Genomic DNA, 21176 nt, shown 5'->3' with positions numbered 1-21176 from the left:
TAACCACCCTGGTTGTTCTGACTATTTTGACCATTATGTCCGCCCGGATTACCATTAAATCCTGAACCGGAACTTCCTCCACCGTAACCCGGCCCGGATCCTGAGCCACCGCCAGATTCGTGATCATACCAGAAATTATTAGAATTCTTGAACTCCTGCTTAATAAAGGAATCCTTCCAAAGGTGGTTTGCTGGCGACTCCTTCGTCCCATGTCTTGGACAGGGCTGTCTTAGCAGATAGTTTAGGTGTTCTGGGTTAGGATTGGGTGCCCCATTACTATTTTTCGGTTTACCCTTGCGTCGCTGGCCATTGTCCTGTGCGTTAGTATTAGCCACAAAGTCCATGTTACCATCCGCTTTACGCTTGCCTCCACCACCATTGCCTGCCTAGTGATGCTGCTGGCCCTTGGAGTTGCTGTTCCTCTTTCCCTTCCCTATCTTGTCATCATCAGATTCGGGATCCTTGGTACTATCAGAATCAGCATATTTCACCAAAGTGGCCATGAGGGTCCCCATGTCAGTGCAATGACGCTTCATCCGTCCCAACTTTAGCTTCAGGGGCCCAAACTGGCAGTTGCCTTCTAGGGTTAATACTGCGGTGTCAGCGTTGATGCGGTCTGATGAGTGCAACACTTGTGAAACCCGGCGCACCCAATGAGTTGTTGACTCTCCTTCCTCCTGGACGCATGCAGCTAAGTCCACTATCGACATAGGCTGTTTACATGTATCCTTGAAATTGCTGATAAACCGGGCTCGTAGTTGGGCCCATGAACTGATAGAATTAGCCGGCAAGCTTTTTAACCAAGTACGGGCCGTTCCTTCAAGCATCATGGTGAAGTATTTCGCACATGCCGCGTCACCCACATCAAGCATCTCCATGGCCATCTCATAGCTCTCCACCCATGTCTCCGGAGGCTGATCCGCCGTGTAATTTGGTACCTTGCACGGGCCCTTGAAATCCTTGGGCAGGCGCACATTGCGTAAAGCGGGGATAAGGAAAGGCACCCCCAAAGAACTAGAAGTAACACCAGGTTCGATCGAGATGGTTGGACGAACCGGTGTGAGCTGCCGAGCCTGATGCTGTGCGGCTAACTCGGCCTCCCTGCGCGCTCGGGCCCGGTTCACCACTTCCTGAGCGTCATCAGCACCACCCGTCGGGTTGTTGCCACGGGGTGCTCCACGTCGTTCGTTGCTTGACACTGCCGATTCATCCATATGTCTGCTATAGCTTCGGCTTGGACGGGGGGTCGAGTGGATCCGGTCGCGGCTGTACGAGTACGCTTCCTGTTGGACCAAGGCTGTCCTCAGAAGCTCCTTGACCCGTTGCGTCTCTACTGCCTGTGGAGAATCACCTTCAATTGGAATGGCCTCCAACCGTGTAGCAGCGACAACAAGATTGTCCATCGGGTTGGAGTAGTGACCCGAAGGTGTTAAAACAGCTTGAGGTATAACGGTGTTTTGACGAGGCGGGTCCATCTGATGAGGCTGAACCAGTGCGTCGGCCCCGGGAGCTTCAGCCCGGTTTCCCTCCATCGGATTGCCCGTTCCTACTCCTGGAGTGTTGAAAAGGTCTCTGGCCTCAAAAACCGGAGGCAAACGGGATCGGTACTTCCTCCTCATGACTTCCCGTGACGCACTCTGGTCCAACATTAGCCTGTAGGCTTGTGCATCTAAAGTGGCCCGCTCCATGGCCATCCTGGTATCCTCGGCTGCCAGATCTGCCTTGGCCCGGGTGATCTGTTCCTTCACTTTTGCAATCTCGGCGTTGTGAACGCCCTGATCCGCCGGATTAGCCTCCGCCATAAGCACAGCCAATACATCAAATAGCTCTGATAGAACTTGAGCCGGCGGGCGCACACGGCCTCCTGCCCCGGCAGCCGTTGCCGCTGCTGAACCGGAGGTCGTTGCCGCAGCGGTCGAAGAATGAAGCGCCGCTTGTGTGCCAATCATGAATATTCCAACTCGGTTGGGCAGATCAGAGGGGTCCGGAATACTGTCGCCATTGGAACAACCCCCAATCCGGCCGTCTTGTAGCTGATAAAGAGATTCGGTTTCTCCGGTCGATGACTTGTCATTGGAACAAACGACGGTATCACCGCAAGATTCCGATCCATCATCATAACTTCCTCCATGGATGACTCCCACGAAGGCTTGCTTCATGGCTGGTTTAACCCGGGCGAATCGCGCACGCTGAGCCGTCTCGACGAGGTCGGTGCAGACGTCCAGCTCGGGGCCCGGTTCACCGATCTTGCCAATGAAAACGTGAATGCCACCAAAGGGGACCCGATACCCGTACTCAATTGAGCCGGCCTCGGGGCCCCAGCCTGCGTCGTTGATGTAGAGCTTGCCGCGACAACTCTTAGTCATCCGGCCTATGGTGTAGCCCTCGAGTCCTTCAAAGCGGCCCTCCAAGAACTTGAAACCATCGTGCGATAGCCCCACGTTGGGCGCCAACTGTCGTGGTTTTGTCACGGCAGATGTCCTAGCAAAAGGACTTAGTCGTGGAGCCATCGCTACGGGTTAGCTTGAAGGGGTTAAAGCGGACACAGGGACGCAAGAGAGTTTATACTAGTTCGGCCCCTTCAATGAAGGTAAAAGCCTACGTCTAGTTGTGATGGAATTGATGGGGTTTCGTTGACTAGGGAGCAAACAAGCTTTGCCTATGTCTCGAGTTGTTGTCTGTTATCCCTGAACCACCGCCGGGTCGTCCCCTTATATACTCGGGTGACTCCCGTCAGCTTACGGAGTCCCAATACTGGCTCATAGATGTGTCCGGTTTGGTCTCTACTAATTCCTAACTTACAATACAAGTTAATTACTAACGCCGGTTTACGGCTACAGGCCTTGAACCGACCATGGGCCTTGAGCCCTCCTCTGTCTTCTTGGGCTTTAACATACTTAACTAGTGACGAAGTTAACCCGGCCCAGATAGGCCGGTTTACGCCCAGTAGTAATATCCCCAACAGGATTGAACTTTGAAATGCAAGATGAAGAATACTTGAGCTGCTCTAAAAAGAATCTTGATGAACACTTCGAGAAGGAATTAAATCCTTGATGAACCATCATGTAGAGCCTCCATGAAGAACTCCGGTAAAAAAATGATCAAACAAAAGGTAAGTTGAAAGGAACTCCGGTAGGAGCCTTGCAATGATTTAGATGGAGCTTTGTGGTAAAATAGTTGAGAGATCTTGGAACTCCGGGAAAAGTATGAAGCACTTGAACCGAGAATTTACTCATCGTGAACAAACTTCGGAAGAATGAATCAATCACTTGGATGAAGCAAGAATAAGAATTATGTTATGCGTATCCTTCACCAATATAAATTGATGACAAGCAACGGATTTGGCATACTACTTATTCTCGAGAAAGGATTAAGATAGATATAACGCAAACTTGGGAAAATCTTCAACGAACCACCGTAAGAATTGAAAATGAACGTAGCAAAGGCACAATTCACCGGGAAGAATTAGAAAATGAACGAAGATACTTGAGGGAATTCGATACATGAGAACAAATAGATCACGAACTGATTAGAGAATATTTGAATGATGCACCGGTAAGATTTGGAGAATACGAGCTGAAAGCTGAGAATAAATAATTCTGAGATGATGGGATCTGGAGAATCAAACTGAAAAGACTCCTAAATTGCTCCGGATGGGTGAAAAGAATTCTCACAATCGAAAATAATTGTGGGGACGGCATCAATCTAGAATCACGAATCTTTGAAAGAACGGATAAAATTTGGAGGAAAACTCTTCTTCGGTCTTCAAAATCCGAGAATGACGACGAGAAACACCACCATGAATTGTTGAGGCACTCCGGAAGAATCCAAAAAAACGAAGAGGTTGAACCAACGATGAAAAGAAATTGAAAGATCTTGGAGAAAGGCATTTGACTGATGATAACTCATTCTTACGTCAGACTTTGAAATGAATTTGAGAATAACTCCGGGAAAATAGAGGAGTCATGTAAGATCTTGGGAAAAGACCTGTGGGTAGGGCCCACTCAAAAGAAACACCGTTGAATGATTTAAAAGATAGATTGCGCCGGTTGAGTTAAATGGCTTGAATAAGATAACAACCTCGAGATAGCTTAAGAGAATTAGCAATGGAAACGCGAATCTCCTGAGATATCTTCAGCACTCTGGAACAATTGAATAGCAAGCGGTGAATGATTAAGAGGTGCATCGGCATGAGAAAACATTTGGAATGAGGAAAAGGATGTGATCAACAAAGCTTGAATTTGGATCCACTAGAGAAGAAAATAGAACAAAGAATGATAACTTGTAGAGCATCTTCATGAGAATCACCGGATAAGAATATTGACGGAAAAGAACGGAGAGACTTCACATCAATAAGATGGATACTTGATTAAGAAATCTGATTCCTTGAAGGAAAAAGGGTGGGAGGGTGGGAAAACAAAGGCAATTTGGTGACAGATGAAACGAACAACATTGAGAAAAATCGAGAGGTGATCTTGCGGATGTTGAAATGATCGGATCCACTTGAAGAGGAGCACACTGGTTGAGAAGAATTGACATGACAACCTCGATGATCAAGAAGGATTAGTATTCACATAGATATATGAGAACACCGCTTAGGAAAGGTATGGAATCAAAATTTGACTTTGAAGCAACTCGAATACCACAACTCAAAACAAGAACAAGGATTGGCTTGCAGAATAAGCCGGAAACAAACATATGATAGATCCCATATCGTATCATGTGTCTGTTGGAAAGATATTCTAGGAGCTACTTGAATTCCCACTTATAAACTCCTGAAACTTTCTGGTTATGCAATAAGGTGTTGGGGATACATGGGAAGCATAATATCTCACCCAAAACTAACAATACCTACATCCAGCTGTATCCATCCTTCAACACATAACCAAGAAACCTTCGGAAATCGTGTACCTCAACCTTTGAAAAGCATCCGTTATACGAGTTATGGCAATACTCCCGAACTCCCACCCCAGTACTGGGTGGCGTTGAGGTTATCTCACCAACAATCGCATAAAAGAGATTTTCGATGTCGGCAAAACTCAGGTATTCCAGAACTTCAACGATAAAATTGTGATGACAACACCTCGGAGCTCAACTCCCCGGGACACTGCCACAACCCCTAAATGTCAGGAGGCACCAAGAACAATGTTCTCGTCACAAAACCATCGGAACAATTCCAAGATACCCGCGTGATCCTAAATTTTTTTTGTGAAATTTGAGGAGAGAAGAGTCAAAACTCTATGTTAGGAAGCCTCACTAGAGCGACGAAGGCACTGAGGAGTAAAAAGAATCCTACTCTCCGATATATATAATCCTATAAGTCGGGGAAGGCTCTGATTATCAGGTTGTAACACCCACGATGCGGCTATATCTCCCACGTGTCGGAGCACGACTTAGAGGCGTAACCGCATAGTAGGCATGTCGCAAGAGGGGTAATCTTTACACATCCCATGTACTGAATAAGAAAGGGATAAAGAGTTGGCTTACAATCGCCACTTCAAACAATACATAAATATAGCATTACATCATCTAGAATACAATCAAGGTCCGACTACGGAACCAAATAAAGAAAGACAACCCCTAATGCTAGATCCCCAATCGCCCCAACTGGGCTCCTCTACTGATCGACTGGAAACAAACAACACAACATGATCTTCATCGAGCTCCTCCTTGAGCTCAGTTGCGTCACCTGCATGGTTATCATCGGCACCTGCAACTGTTTGGAAGTATCTGTGAGTCACGAGGACTCAGCAATCTCACACCCGCGAGATCAAGACTATTTAAGCTTATGGGTAGGAAAAGGTAGTGAGGAGGAGCTGCAGCAAGCACTAGCATATATGGTGGCTAACATACACAAATAAGAGCGAGAAGAGAAGCAAACCAGTGGTCGTGAACTAGAAGTGATCAAGAAGTGATCCTGAAACTACTTACGCACAAACATAACACGAGACTGTGTTCTCTTCCCGGTCTCCGACGAAAAGAGACCATCACGGCTACACACGCGGTTGATTCATTTTAATTAAGTTAAGTGTCAAGTTTTCTACAACCGGATATTAACAAATTCCCATTTGCCCATAACCGCGGGCACGACTTTTGAAAGTTCAAAACCCTGCAGGGGTGTCCCAACTTAGCCCATCACAAGCTCTCATGGTCAACAAAGGATATTCCTTCTCCCAGGAAGACCCGATCAGGCTCGGAATCCCGGTTACAAGACATTTCGACAATTGTAAAACAAGACCAGCAAAGCCACCCGATGTGCCGACAAATCCCGATAGGAGTCACACGTATCTCGTTCTCAGGGCACGCCGGATGGGCAAGACGTCGGGTTGGCATAGACCCTGGTTGCCCAGGGGGCGCCGGACATCGCCCAGTTTGGACCAACACTCAGAGGAGCACTGGCCCGGGGGTTTAAAATAAGGATGACCCATGAGTCTGCAGAACCCAAGGGAAAAGGCTTAGGTGGAAAATGGTAAAACCAAGGTTGGGCCTTGCTGGAGGAGTTTTATTCAAGGCGAACTGTCAAGGGGTTCCCATTATAACCCAACCGCGTAAGGAACGCAAAATCAAGGAACATAACATCGGTATGACGGAAACTAGGGAGGCAAGAGTGGAATAAAACACCAGACATAAGGCCGAGCCTTCCACCCTTTACTAAGTATATAGGTGCATTAAAGTAAACAAGATATAATAATGATATCCCAACAATATCCATGTTCCAACAAGGAACAAACTCCATCTTCACTTGCAACTAGCAACGCTATAAGAGGGGCTGAGCAAAGCGGTAACATAGCCAAACAACGGTTTGCTAGGAAAGGTGGGTTAGAGGCTTGACATGGAAATATGGGAGGCATGATATAGAAAGTGGTAGGTATCGCGGCATAGCAAAAGAGCGAGCAACTAGCAAACAAAGATAGAAGTGATTTCGAGGGTATGGTCATGTTGCCTGCAAAGTTCTCCGAGTTGACGTAAGCTTGATCCTCGTAAGCGTACTCAACGGGTTCCTCGATCACGTAACCGTCTCCCAGCTCTACCCAAAGCAAGAACACAAGCAAATGAAACGACAATCAACCATGGTGCAATCCGCAAGCAACATGATGCAAAACATGGCTTGATATGCGGGATGTGATATGCAATGCATATGCGTGCTCCGGAAGGAAAAGAATGAACCATGCTCCAACTTGGCAATACAAGAGTGTCGCTGGAAAGATGAGATGATTTCGGTCGAAACCAATATAAAGATCACCGGAATCGGATGCACGGTTTGCAAATGGCAAGGAAAACAAGAATGGCACAATCTGCGATTAATAGCACAATGCCATCTAGAGTGCAACAAGAAACTAAGCTACTGCACTCCAACATAGCAACAAAGCATATGACAGTGATCTACTCAAGATGCTTGACAAAACATGAACACTGAGCTACGGCTAAATCACACAAGAGCAGGTTCAAACAAGCGTGGCAAAAGTGCAAAAGATATCAGCATCACAGACTTAGTGAAAATACTAACATGCCAGGAATTAACATCAGTGAGCAATGTTTAGAGCAAGATATCAACATGCTACAGGAAGATAACATAGAAATACAAGGCATGGCATGGATCTACTCAACGCATAGAACAAAAATCCCTTACTGACCATAAGCCAAAAGGGCACAGAAAATATGATGGCACCCATGTAAACATAGCAAGTTTTGTTAACAGATTCAGACTTGGCAGAAAACTGGATATGTCATCAATAGAATTATGAAGGCATGTTTGCGAGCTCGATGCACTCAACACAAGGCATTTCATGACAAACTAAGCATACTAACAGCAAGAAGACATGTTTATGAAGCTAACCAAAGCAAGAACAATCTCATAGGATGCATGGATCAACTACAACAACCTTGGAAAAATTGATTAACACGTAAACAATCTATTAGGAACATTTTGTAGCAAAAGTAGAGCAAGATTGAGTCTGCTAGGGCACTCCATAAATGCAAACAGGAGCATGGATGGATAGAGCATGACCATATGCCCAAATCATCCTTACTGAACATACTCAAAAGAAGTATGGATCTCACTGTAGCAACATGAATACATGGCATAAAAATAACAGCAGGGAAATGACAGTGAAATTCTAAGTCTATGAAATCAGCAATATCACGAGAGCTACTTTGCATGCTTGTGCTAGTCACCACATTGATCACAAAAATACATGGCATACACCCCTGTAAAGATGGCATGGCATAGCCCAAAACACATGTAGATCTCAAGTCCATATGCAGCACACAATAAATGTAGCAAAAATGACAAATGCTCATAATATGATAAGAATCAGCACCTAACATTTTATAGCACTCTTGCATCAACGATTTGGGCATCAATATGGACTCAAACAAACATGGCACAATGGAACAAAATGAAGAGCACATCATGATGAACATTCTGATATATGGCACGCACAAAACGGAGCTACGGATGAGGAGTTATGGCATGATGAATAGTGCAACCGAATATAGAAAATCAAGGACTTAGGGAAATTCGAGGGGGCGGGAAGTCAACCTTTCTTCCAGATCTAGATCGGGACGGCTCTCGAGGTTCGCCGGAGAAGGGCTGCGCGATGGCTGGAGAAGAAGAGGGAGGTCGCCGGCGAGGCGGGGGAAGCCGGATCCGGTGCGGGATGCCGGATCCGAAGATGGCAACGGCGGGCGCAGCTCTGGCGGACCTCGGGCGGTGGGCGCGGCTCCGGTGGACCTCAGGCGGTGAGGCGCGCGGTGGTCGGTGGTGAGGGATTCCGGCGGCGCAGGGAGGTGGAGCCGCGGTGGAGATGGCGGTCAGCGGCGGAAGGATGGGCGGCGCACGCGGGGCACGCGGGCGAGCAGCGTCGGGCGGCCGGCTCGGGCGCGCGGGCTGGGAGGGCCCGACCCGAGCCACGGCGGGCCTGGCGGCGGGGAGGAGAGAGAGAGCGCGGGCGCGGGCGAGGTGGCATGCTACGGTTGGTGGAGAGCGGCGGCGGGGTGACGTGGCCTCCCCGGATTGGTCCGGGCAACGTGGAGGCTGGACATGTCCGGCGCGGGAGGAAGAAACGTCCGGCGGCGCGAGGGGAGTGGTGCTACGGTTTGTACTGCACGAAAAATTCGGAGGGAGACACATATTTATAGCTAGGAGGAGGTAGGAGTGTCCAAATGAGGAGTGGTTTTCGGCCACGCGGTCGTGATCGAACGACCGAGAGGATGGAGGGGGTTTGGATGGGTTATTGGGCCAGTTTGAGGGGTGTTGGGCTGCAACACACGAGGCCTATATGGTTCCCCGGTTAACCATTGGAGTATCAAACAGACTCCAAATGACATGAAACTTGACAGGCGGTCTACCAGTGGTGTACCAAGGCCGCTTGGCAAATCTCGGTCCATTTCGAGATAGTTTAACACCCGCTCATGAAAAGAGGCAAAAGGGGGCACCGGAGGACATAGGAGTGTCGGATTGCGAAACGGACAACGGGGAAAATGCTCGGATGCATGAGACGAACACGTATGCAAATCTGATGCACATGATGACATGATATGATATGCATGACAAGAACAAAATGCAACATGAAAACAAAAACCCAACCACAAAGGGAAAAACATATCGCATCTCCAGAAAAGGCAAGAGTTGTAGTACGAATATGGAAAGTTGTATCCGGGCGTTACAACACTCCACTACAACGAGAGGATCTCATCCCGAGATCTAGGATGGCACCGGAGGGAAAGGAAGGGGAATATAAAAGGTACAATTGAGTTGCTTCTTTGGCAAACGCGTGAAACCAAAGAACCTTGAGAGGTTGAACAATTTGAAAGAAAGAAAACAACGAAGATGAACAAAGTTGAAAAAACACTCCGTTAGGAAAGAGGAACAAGGAAGAACAAATTCGGGTAGCACTCCGGTTCAAAAGGGATGCAAGACTTTATAGGGCGAAAAGAACTTGAGCAAAGGGCACAACACTCCGGTTAAATGGATAAGCAAAGGAAAGAACATGATCTTGACGCAATGAGGTGACGGGTGAAGAGAGAAACATCACAATGCCTCCGGAAGAAATGAAAGAAAGGAATGGAATGAACAGAGGGAAACAAGATCTTGAGAGAGCACCCTTACAACAAATGCTAGAACGTAGTTGTTGGATCATCAACAATGAAAAGTGTAAGCTTGTTGTGGGCTTATGGAAAAACATCTCAAAATTATGAGGTGAAATTCTGCCACTAACTGAAAACAAAAGATTGGATTGATATCACCAAGAAGACGACAAGCTTATTTCACCGGGAGGATAAATGAAGAACTTGGGTCATTTATAAGCACCACAAAAACAGCAAACCTTAGGGAAGGCTTTAGGTGAAATATAACCCAAGATAAATCCAATGAAGAGGTTAATGGATTTAAAATACCTCATTCTTGATAACTTGTGAATCATGAAACACGAAGGGAAATTATCAAGAATGATATAACACCACCTGAAAAGATAAGGGAGAAGGGATTGAACTTTGAAATGCAAGATGAAGAATACTTGAGCTGCTCTGAAAAGAATCTCGATGAACACTTCGAGAAGGAATTAAATCCTTGATGAACCATCATGTAGAGCCTCCATGAAGAACTCCGGTAAAAAATGATCAAATGAAAGGCAAGTTGAAAGGAACTCTGGTAGGAGCCTTGCAATGATTTAGATGGAGCTTCGTGGTAAAATAGTTGAGAGATCTTGGAACTCCGGGAAAAGTATGAAGCACTTGAACCGAGAATTTACTCATCGTGAACAAACTTAGGAAGAATGAATCGATCACTTGGATGAAGCGAGAATAAGAATTATGTTATGCATATCCTTCACCAATATAAATTGATGTCAAGCAACGGATTTGGCATACTACTTATTCTCGAGGAAAGGATTAAGATAGATATAGCGCAAACTTGGGAAAATCTTCAACGAACCACTGTAAGAATTGAAAATGAATGGTTCAAAGGCACAATTCACGAGGAAGAATTAGAAAATGAACCAAGATACTTGAGGGAATTTGATACATGAGAACGAATGGATCATGAACTGATTAGAGAGTATTTGAATGATGCACCGGTAAGATTTTGAGAATGAGAGCTGAAAGCTAAGAATAAATAATTCTAAGATGATGGGATCCGGAGAATCAAACTAAAAAGACTCCTCAATTGCTCCGGATGGGTGAAAAGAATTCTTACAATCGAAAATAATTGTGAGGATGGCATCAAGCTAGAATCATGAATCTTTGAAAGAACGGATAAAATTTGGAGGAAAACTCTTCTTCGGTCTTCAAAATCCTAGAATGACGATGAGAAACACCACCATGAATTGTTGAGGCACTCCAGAAGAATCCAAAAAAACCGAAGAGGTTGAACCAATGATGAAAAGAAATTGAAAGATCTTGGAGAAAGACATTTGACTGATGATAACCCATTCTTACATCAAACTTTGAAATGAATTTGAGAATAACTCCGGGAAAATAGAGGAGTCGGGTAAGATCCTGGGAAAAGACCTGTGGGTTAGGGCCCACTCAAAAGAAACACCATTGAACGATTTAAAAGATAGATTGCGCCGGTTGAGTTAAATGGCTTGAATAAGATAACAACCTCGAGATAGCTTAAGCGAATTAGCAATGGAAACGTGAATCTCTTGAGATATCTTCAGCACTTCGGAACAATTGAATAGCAAGCGGTGAATGATTAATAGGTGCACCGGCATGAGAAAACATTTGGAATGAGGAAAAGGATGTGATCAACAAAGCTTGAATTTGGATCCACTAGAGAAGAAAAGAGAACGAAGAATGATAACTTGTAGAGCATCTTCATGAGAATCACCGGATAAGAATATTGACGGAAAAGAATGGAGAGACTTCACATCAATAAGATGGATACTTGATTAAGACATCTGATTCCTTGAAGGAAAAAGGGTGGGAGGGTGGAAAAACAAAGGCAACTTGGTGACAGATGAAACGAACAACATTGAGAAAAATCAAGAGGTGATCTTGCGGATGTTGAAATGATCGGATCCACTTGAAGAGGAGCACACCGGTGGAGAAGAATTGACATGACAACCTCGATGATCAAGAAGGATTAGTATTCACATAGAGATATGAGAACACCGCTTAGGAAAGGTATGGAATCAACATTTGAATTCGAAGCAACTCGAATACCACAACTCAAAACAAAAACAAGGATTGGCTTGCAGAATAAGCCGGAAATAAACATATGATAGATCCCATATCGTATCATGTGTTTGTTGGAAAGATATTCTAGGAGCTACTTCAATTCCCACCTTATAAACTCCCGAAACTTTCTGGTTATGCAATCAGGTGTTGGGGATACAGGGGAAGCATAATATCTCACCCAAAACTAACAATACTTACATCCAGCTATATCCATCCTTCAACACATAACCAAGAAACCTTCGAAAATCGTGTACCTCAACCTTCGAAAAGCATCCGTTATACGAGTTATGGCAATACTCCCGAACTCCCGCCCCAGTACTGGGTGGCGTCGAGGTTATCTCACCAACAATTGCATAAAAGAGATTTTCGATGTCGGCGAAACTCAGGTATTCCAGAACTGCAACGATAAAATTGTGACAACAACACCTCAGAGCTCAACTCCCCGGGACACTGCCACAACCCCTAAATGTCAGGAGGCACCAAGAACAATGTTGTCATCACAAAACCATCGAAACGATTCCAAGATACCCGCGTGATCCTAAATTTTTTTAGTGAAATTTGAGGAGAGAAGAGTAAAAACTCTACGTCAGGAAGCCTCACCAGAGCGACGAAGGGACTGTGGAGTAAAAAGAATCCTACTCTCCAATATATATATATACTCTTATAAGACTCAAAACATTTTGTTCTATACTCAACAACGTCAGCGATTCGATCAAGCAGGGGGCTCCTAAGTCGGGGAAGGCTCTGATTACCAACTTGTAACATCCATGATGCGGCTATATCTCCCACGTGTCGGAGCATGACTTAGAGGCATAACCGCATAGTAGGCATGTCGCAAGAGGGGTAATCTTTACACATCCCATGTACTGAATAAGAAAGGGATAAAGAGTTGGCTTACAATTGCCACTTCACACAATACATAAATATAGCATTACATCATCCAGAATACAATCAAGCTCTGACTACGGAACCAAATAAAGAAAGACAACCTCTAATGCTATATCCCCGATCGCCCCTACTGGGCTCCTCTGCTGATCGACTGGAAATGAAACAACACAACAAACACGATCTTCATCGAGCTCCTCCTTGAGCTCAGTTGCGTCACCTGCACGGTTATCATCGGCACCTGCAACTATTTGGAAGTATTTGTGAGTCACGAGGACTCAGCAATCTCACACCCACGAGATCAAGACTATTTAAGCCTATGGATAGGAAAATGTAGTGAGGTGGAGCTGCAGCAAGCATTAGCATATATGGTGGCGAACATACGCAAATAAGAGCGAGAAGAGAAGCAAAGCAGCGGTCGTGAACTAGAAGTGATCAAGAAGTGATCCTGAAACTACTTACGCACAAACATAAACACGAGACCGTGTTCTCTTCCGGACTCCGCCGAGAAGAGACCATCACGGCTACACACGCGGTTGATTCATTTTAATTTTGGAGGGGTGTTGGGCTGCAACACACGAGGCCTATATGGTTCCCCGGTTAAACGTTGGAGTATCAAACGGACTCCGAATGGCACGGAACTTGACAGGTGGTCTATCGGTGGTGTACCAAGGCCGCTTGGCAAATCTCGGTCCATTTCGAGACAGTTTAACACCCACTCATGAAAAGAAGCAAAAGGGGGCGCCAGAGGACATATGAGTGCCGGATTGCGAAACGGACAATGAGGAAAATGCTCGGATGCATGAGACGAACACGTATGCAAATGCGATGCACATGATGTCATGATATGAGATGCATGACAAGAACAAAATGCAACAGGAAAACAAAAACCCAACCACGAAGGGAAAAATATATCGCATCTCTGGAAAAGGCAAGAGTCAGAGTACGAATATGGAAAGTTGTATCCGGGGCATTACATATTTCTATGTCAATATTAAACTTTTATCTTGAATCTTTTGGATCTGAATATTCATGCCACAATTAAGAAGAATTACATTGAAATTATGCCAAGTAGCATTCCACATCAAAAATTCTATTTTTATCATTTACCTACTCGAGGACGAGCAGGAATTAAGCTTGGGGATGCTTGATACGTCTCCAACGTATCTATAATTTTTGATTGCTCCATGCTATATTATCTACTGTTTTGGACATTATTGAGCTTTATTGTACACCTTTATATTATTTTTGGGACTAACCTACTAACCGGAGGCCCAGCCCAGAATTGCTATTTTTTGGCCTATTTTAGGGTTTCGAAGAAAAGGAATATCAAATGGAATCCAAACGGAATGAAACCTTCAGGAATGTGATTTTCTCACCGAACATGATCCAAGAGACTTGGACCCTACGTCAAGTAACCAACAGGGAAGCCACGAGGTAGGGGGGCGCGCCTACCCCCCCAGGCGCGCCCTCCACCCTCCACTACAAAAAAATACACTTCCGTGATGATACGTGTTTGTCACAATAGGTCACTTTTTTTGTCATGCATGTACATCCATGACAAATTTATGACAGAATCAAGATAGTCGTACCTGTGCTGTCGTAGAAATGTTCCATGACATTACCAAAATTATCATCACGGAAGTGTCCACTTCCATGACGATAAATTGTGCATCACAGAAGTGGTTTCGTCAAGGGTGACCGACACGTGGCATCCACCGTAACGGAACACCGTTAAGCTATCGGGTCGGGTTTTGGATCCGATAACCCGTTAACAGCCCCGACCAATGGGGATTTTCCACGTGTAAAATCATCATTGGCTAGAGGAAACACGTGTCGGCTCATCGTCGGGACAGATGTCATCCACTCACTGGACAGAAGGCGCCTATGACACGTCGACACGTGGCACGGCCCAACAAGTTTAAATGGGCCGTCCCAACTAAAGGCCCACTAGATTTTGCGGACGATAATGGGCCGGCCCAGCTAAAGGCCCACGAGATTTTGTGGACCATAATGGGCTGGCCTAGCTAAAGGCCCACAAGATTTCGCGGGCCATAATGGGTCAGCCCAGGTACAGGCCCACAAGATTTTTGTGTGCCATAATAGGCCGGCCCAGGTAAAGGCCCACAAAATTCTTGCGGATCATAATGGGCCGGCCCAGCTAAAGGCCCACGAGATTTCGCTGACATTAATGGGCCGGCCCAGCTGTAGGCCCACAAGATTTTGAGGACCCTAGTAGGCCGGCCCGTTAACTGGCTGCCATGTTTGGGGCCAAATGCCAGCCCATTTTGATACGGTCTATTAATGGCCTGCCACGCTCCGGGCCTAATAGTGGCCCATATGAGATCGGGCCCGTTAAAAGCCTACCATGTTCTGGGCCAAATTACGACCCAGATCAGGTCCGACCCTTTAAGAGGTTTTGGGCCTAATTATGGCCCATATCAGGGCCCATCAACTGGACACTATGCTTTTGGGCCCACTTGCTAAAGGCCCACTTAGTAATTTGGCCTGATATTAGTTTTGGCCTATTAAGGGCCCGTTTAACATTTCGGCCCTATATTAATTTCAGCCTGTTAAAAGCCCGTCATATAGTTGGGCCTAACTACGGCCCGGTTTGCATCCGGCCTGCTCGCAGCCGATATCTGATTGGGCCAAACAAGGACCGAGACAATTTTTCGGCATGTTAAAAGCCCGTGATTTGATTCACACAGTCATGGGCCAGGGTTCATTTCGGGCTGCTGTCGGCCCGTGAGCTGATCGGCACGTTTCAGGCCCAACCTACATCGTGATTGCATGACGGCCCGATTATGTACCGTAATTTTACTGTTTGGCCGGTTTACTGTGAAGACATGATATATATATATATAGTAAGATAACTGCAGCATCGTGAATAAGAAAAAACCTATACTATACAATAAAGAAATTACGGCATATTACATCCAGTGGGCATCAAAGTTCGTCACTATGATAATAAAGCACAAGCAGACAGCAGATTACATACGCTGGGCATCACAGATCGCCTCCAGTGCAAATAAACACACCGACAAAATAATATACAAAACCGACAGCACTTCAATAGAGTTCAAGAAAGGTTAGCCCTGCTGGGGAGCTGCAGCGCAAGCAACTGAGCAAGATGATGAGACTGCGCTTGTTCAACACTTATATCTTCCTGACTCTGAAAGATAAACAAGCAGACAGATGACAGGTTTTGCACATAAAAGTATCAGTGCTGACAATTCATCACATTTCTTACTGACAAATAAAGTGACACAGTTTAAATTTGCATTAACACAATATGGTATTGTTCAGGTCAAGACATGGCTGGAAATGACATTGTGAAGGAGTTGGCAGCTTCACGACACCACTGGATTAGAAATCAAGAACTCATAAGTATCAATGGTTAGTGCGCTGTCAATTGATACCATTTCAGATTGGCAAATAAAGAGACGGTTTAAATAATAGTAGAATTATATGACATTTTTCATAGTTAAGACATTGCAGAATATGACATTGTGCTATAGTGGGTAGGTTCACCACACCACTGGATTACAGATGAAGAACAGAAGCATACATGCAGTGCAAAAGAAGATCACTTGCTCTGTATAGTTTAATTTACATGGTATGAAGAAGGAACTTGGTTGTACAACTGAAAACTTAAATTGAGAAAGGACGAACTTTTGTTTATGAACTACATATAACAAACTTTAAACAAGCAATTTGATGCAAACACCAAAAATAAACAGCTATTGCAGTCATGCCTAACCAAATATATACAAGAAAGTTTGAAGGCTTGAGATGGACAAACTTACATTATTGGTGAAGACGGGCTCTATAAAGGCCTTGTCCATGATGATGGGGGGGGGGGGATTCAAGAAGTTTACCACAGAATCTTCTTCAAAAGCATTTCCTTTATTCTACATTTTGTTAATAGTAAATATAGATGTGATAATATACGAAAAAATGGAGAATATTTAAGATAAGATGAAGAGTGATGCTACATAACCAAGTAGCTATAAATGTAAGTGCAGCGATACAGGCAGAAGGTACAGCCAAGAGCAATGCATAGCTAAACTTCTTCAGTACCAACCTTATGGTAAGAGTAAATATAGATCTGATGTCTAGAAAATGGAGGGCAAAGGAAAATAAGCTGCAGAGTGATGGTACATGAACAACTACCTGTCATTATAAGTACACTGATAAAGGACAGCATGTACTTACAAGAACAATGCAGAGCTAAAAAAACATTGGCATTGGATATATTCTACACTAATGTAACCATTCATACAAATTAGATAATTTGGAGCGAACAATTGATAAGCAAGCTATCATGCATACTATTGTCACATAATGAACCAGGTATGTATGCAAGTACAGTGATACAGGACAACAGGTACTAACAAGAGCAAAGCAGCGGGCAGCATATTTGAGATATCCTGTCGTTCTTGTCAAACCGGAATTCTTCTTCGAGCAGATTTCGTGCAACAAAGATCCATAAGGCACATGTGGAAAAGTAGAAGTTCAAATTGTCATGTGATTTCATAGACAGTACCTCATCCTGGGAACGAGACCAGTGCATAACAAGGTTTTTCCATTCAATGTCTTCTAAATTTAGCATAGGAGACTTCACCAGAAATTCGTTTATAGACTTGCCATCAAAGTGTGATTTCCTCAGGTAACACTGATACTGCTGCAATGCTTCCTTGAAAAGCACAAGCAAGCTTTGCTCATCATGACTATCCAGATTGAGCCTCGCCTAGTTATGACAATGTAATGTAAATCATTGATGTGTTCAATCAGCAGAAAACAGGAAAATAATAGCCATGAATAATAGCACTTACACGTTAGTTGGACAGGAAGATGTGAAAATGGTGTTTGTCTTCACAATAATCTTCCCATGATGGGAATATATGCACGTAGTCCCTAACAACATTGAAAGCATTGTCTTTTAAACTGGGAATAAATGGAATGAGGTTCCAATCTGCAGGAATTGGCCGTCTCTGCAGTTGGGATAGGTCTTCGGCCGGTGGACTTGCTGTACTTTTTGCTGGAGTGGGATTTTTCTATGGTACAGCTGGTGCTATGGCAAATGAAATTGGTATATCTTTTTGCTGGAGTGCAGGTCCTGTGTGGGGGGCTAGTGGTGTGGCCAGTGAAGTATTGGTACAGTCTGCTGGAGTTGGTCCTACGTTTTGTGTCACTGGTTGTACATCCAATATAAGTGGGGTGTTGTCTGATTTCTCCGGCACCACCATGTTTTTCAAGGACTTTGCTGGTGCTCCTTCAGGTTCGGCAATCACCCTCTTCCTTTTTGATGTCTGATGCACAAGAACAACATTTGAGTGGAAAAACATGGTATGATGACAGATGGAATATGTATTGATAATGGATGGGCATGGCATCTCGACATATATGATGAGTAAACTAAGCGGATGGCAGTGCAACAAAGTAGAAGAAATGCAAGACAACATATGCAAGATACCCGCAATCAATAAAACATTGCCAAATTAGAACAGGCACCTTGATGGGTGAACAGGACATGCCATCTGCCTTTGACTCCTCGAGGTTAGAATAGTCATTAGGATCATATTCTGAACAAGAATCAACAGGTGCGGAGCGTATGAGTTTCATTGCATCCAGAATGGCACTCAATGCCTTGGTGCCAATTTTGTAAGTCATTGCAGTGTTTAGCTTCAAGAGTGGACTGCTGCTAGTGCGACACAAAGCAGCTACACAGATCATAGTGTAGATATAACGGGAAAACCTTAAGTATCAGAGTAAAATCAGCAAAGTGGAACTTGCTGGAATATATGTGCTAGTATTGCCGGTACGGCTAGAAAGGCTTCGGATACCAGCTCTCTTCAAGTGAAGGTGTGGTACTGTTAATATCAATGTAACTCTCAAAGGCGACACAGCTCCCCGCATTTCCTTGCTATTCTTATAGGATTCAAGTGGGCAGGCCACTACAAATCCTATTCCTATGTTTACAATATCCTACGAATCAAAGAGGCTCAAAGTGTCCATCACAACCGACCGTATATACCTCTACACTGCAAATGTCCCTGCTCATCTTCAGTACAAGGAACATACTGTACTACTATCATACTCCCTCCGTTCCAAAATATAAGTCTTGGTAGAGATTTCCACTATGGATCACATACAGATGTATCCAGGTACATTTTAGAGTGTAGATTCACTCATTTTGCTCCATATGTAGTCCATGGTGGAATCTATACAAAGACTTGTATTTGGGAACAGAGAGAGTACATATTAAAGAAGAACGGAAGAGGAACATGGTAAAGAAGAGCAAGCAGATTTTGGATAATAAAATGTTGGTTGCGCAGTGCCCACACATGATGAACCAGAGCGCATTAAGAATGCAACTCCTAGCTGTCTCTCGACCATTTCAGGCGGTTGGATGAAGATCCTACGTCTCCTAACCCTTCTTCTTCCTCGTCTCTGATTCTTCCCATACAGAACACCGCACGGGACGCCGGCCGGACCACCGGCCCCCACCGCCTGTGTTCCTCCACCACCCCCACCCCAACCCCCACCTACGTCGAGTTTTTTCGTTTGGCGAGGCCCCACAACCACCCGAGCCCCTTCGATCACATCGGCGGACTCCGGCGAGCTCTGAAAAATCGACTGACCCAATTTTGAAATTTAGTCTACTGTGATTTAAATAGTGTGGAATATAAAAGGGGAAAACCATAAGCATTGCGAGTATGGTGTTGAGCGTGCCATGGCGGATCTGAAGGTGCAAACTGGACAAAGGCAACTTCGCAACCAAGACAAGAAATCAGAGTAAAGTAGTGGCGATCTATTTTCTTGCTGCGATAAATAAGTTGAGCAGATACGAAAGAGTACCGCCTCTGGTGCGGCGCCATGTACGCATCTGCTGAGAATTTGATGGTGCTGCGGTAGCGATGGCTGTCAGTGGCGTGGAAGCAGATCTAGGAGGGTAGACGGTGGCGGCGGGGCGCGGTGGACGAGATAGTCATAGGAGCGGCGCTGGCAAGGTGGACGACGGCGGGGATGAAGCGAGAGGACGGGATGCAAGGATCCCGGTCCGAAGCCGTGAATGAGAGAGGTAGATCTCTTGTAATGGACGGCGGCGTCGGGGTATCAGCTCCGGCATGGTGGAGGAGGACGGCGGTGGATGGAGTGGCGGACGGCGGCGGACGAAGGAGGGTGGGGTGGAGAGGGTGTTTTGGCGCCCATGGAGTATGAATGGGGAAAAGGGAGGTAGAGAGGAAGGGGGAACCATGTATTCAGGGCGCGCTTGTCTCAAATGTGAGGAAATTTACAAACTTAGCCCCCGTTTCAAATTTCTACTACATGACAGCAACACTAATCGGTTGGGGATAGGACGGTAATCTCGCAAACACCGAATATTTGTCGACGAGAGTTTGTTTTTGGCGCCCACCGTGTATGAATATGAATCGGGGAGGGAGTCGATTTCGGCCGAGGACACACTATGTTTTGGCGCCCACCGTGTATGAACCCGGGTGAGAGGCAGTTACGTCACGTTTGGATGAAATTACAAACCTACCCCTATTGAAACCTATAGAAATCCAGCATATAGGCTTTGCGTGGCAGGGATAGGCAGTAGTGATTTCCATCTCGCAGATTTTGGTTTCAGGCGGTTACTGCGACTTTCCCTGCTTCGTTCAAATTTTGCAGAGTGCACGTTTACCGTGCCAACTCAATTCGAGTCCCGTTTGTATTCTATTTTTTTCGGGCGGGATCCATTTTCAATTGGAATTACATTCTATATACATCATTTTTTTATATATATACTTTCAAAAGCACAACAAAGAATTCTGCTCCTTTATATGTATAATATGATTTACAAATACAATGATCTCAAAATCTTAAGGTTGAATTCGAAATTTTTTAACCAAATTATGTTCTACTAAAATGTATGGATCAGTAATATCTACATATTAAATAACATAGATGTGTGTGAATTCATATGGCATGTTTGATAGATCAATTTTGGTTCGAGTATGGATTACATGTATCATCATCTCGAATTCAAATATTTAAATCCCTTTTTTGTTCGGGTTTTTATCATTTATGCCACTGGTTGTGTCTCACTACTCAGTTTTGCC

This window comes from Triticum aestivum, chromosome 4A, assembly GCF_018294505.1.
Source record: "Triticum aestivum cultivar Chinese Spring chromosome 4A, IWGSC CS RefSeq v2.1, whole genome shotgun sequence".
Lineage (NCBI taxonomy): Eukaryota > Viridiplantae > Streptophyta > Magnoliopsida > Poales > Poaceae > Triticum > Triticum aestivum.
Note: the sequence above shows the minus strand (reverse complement) of the source record.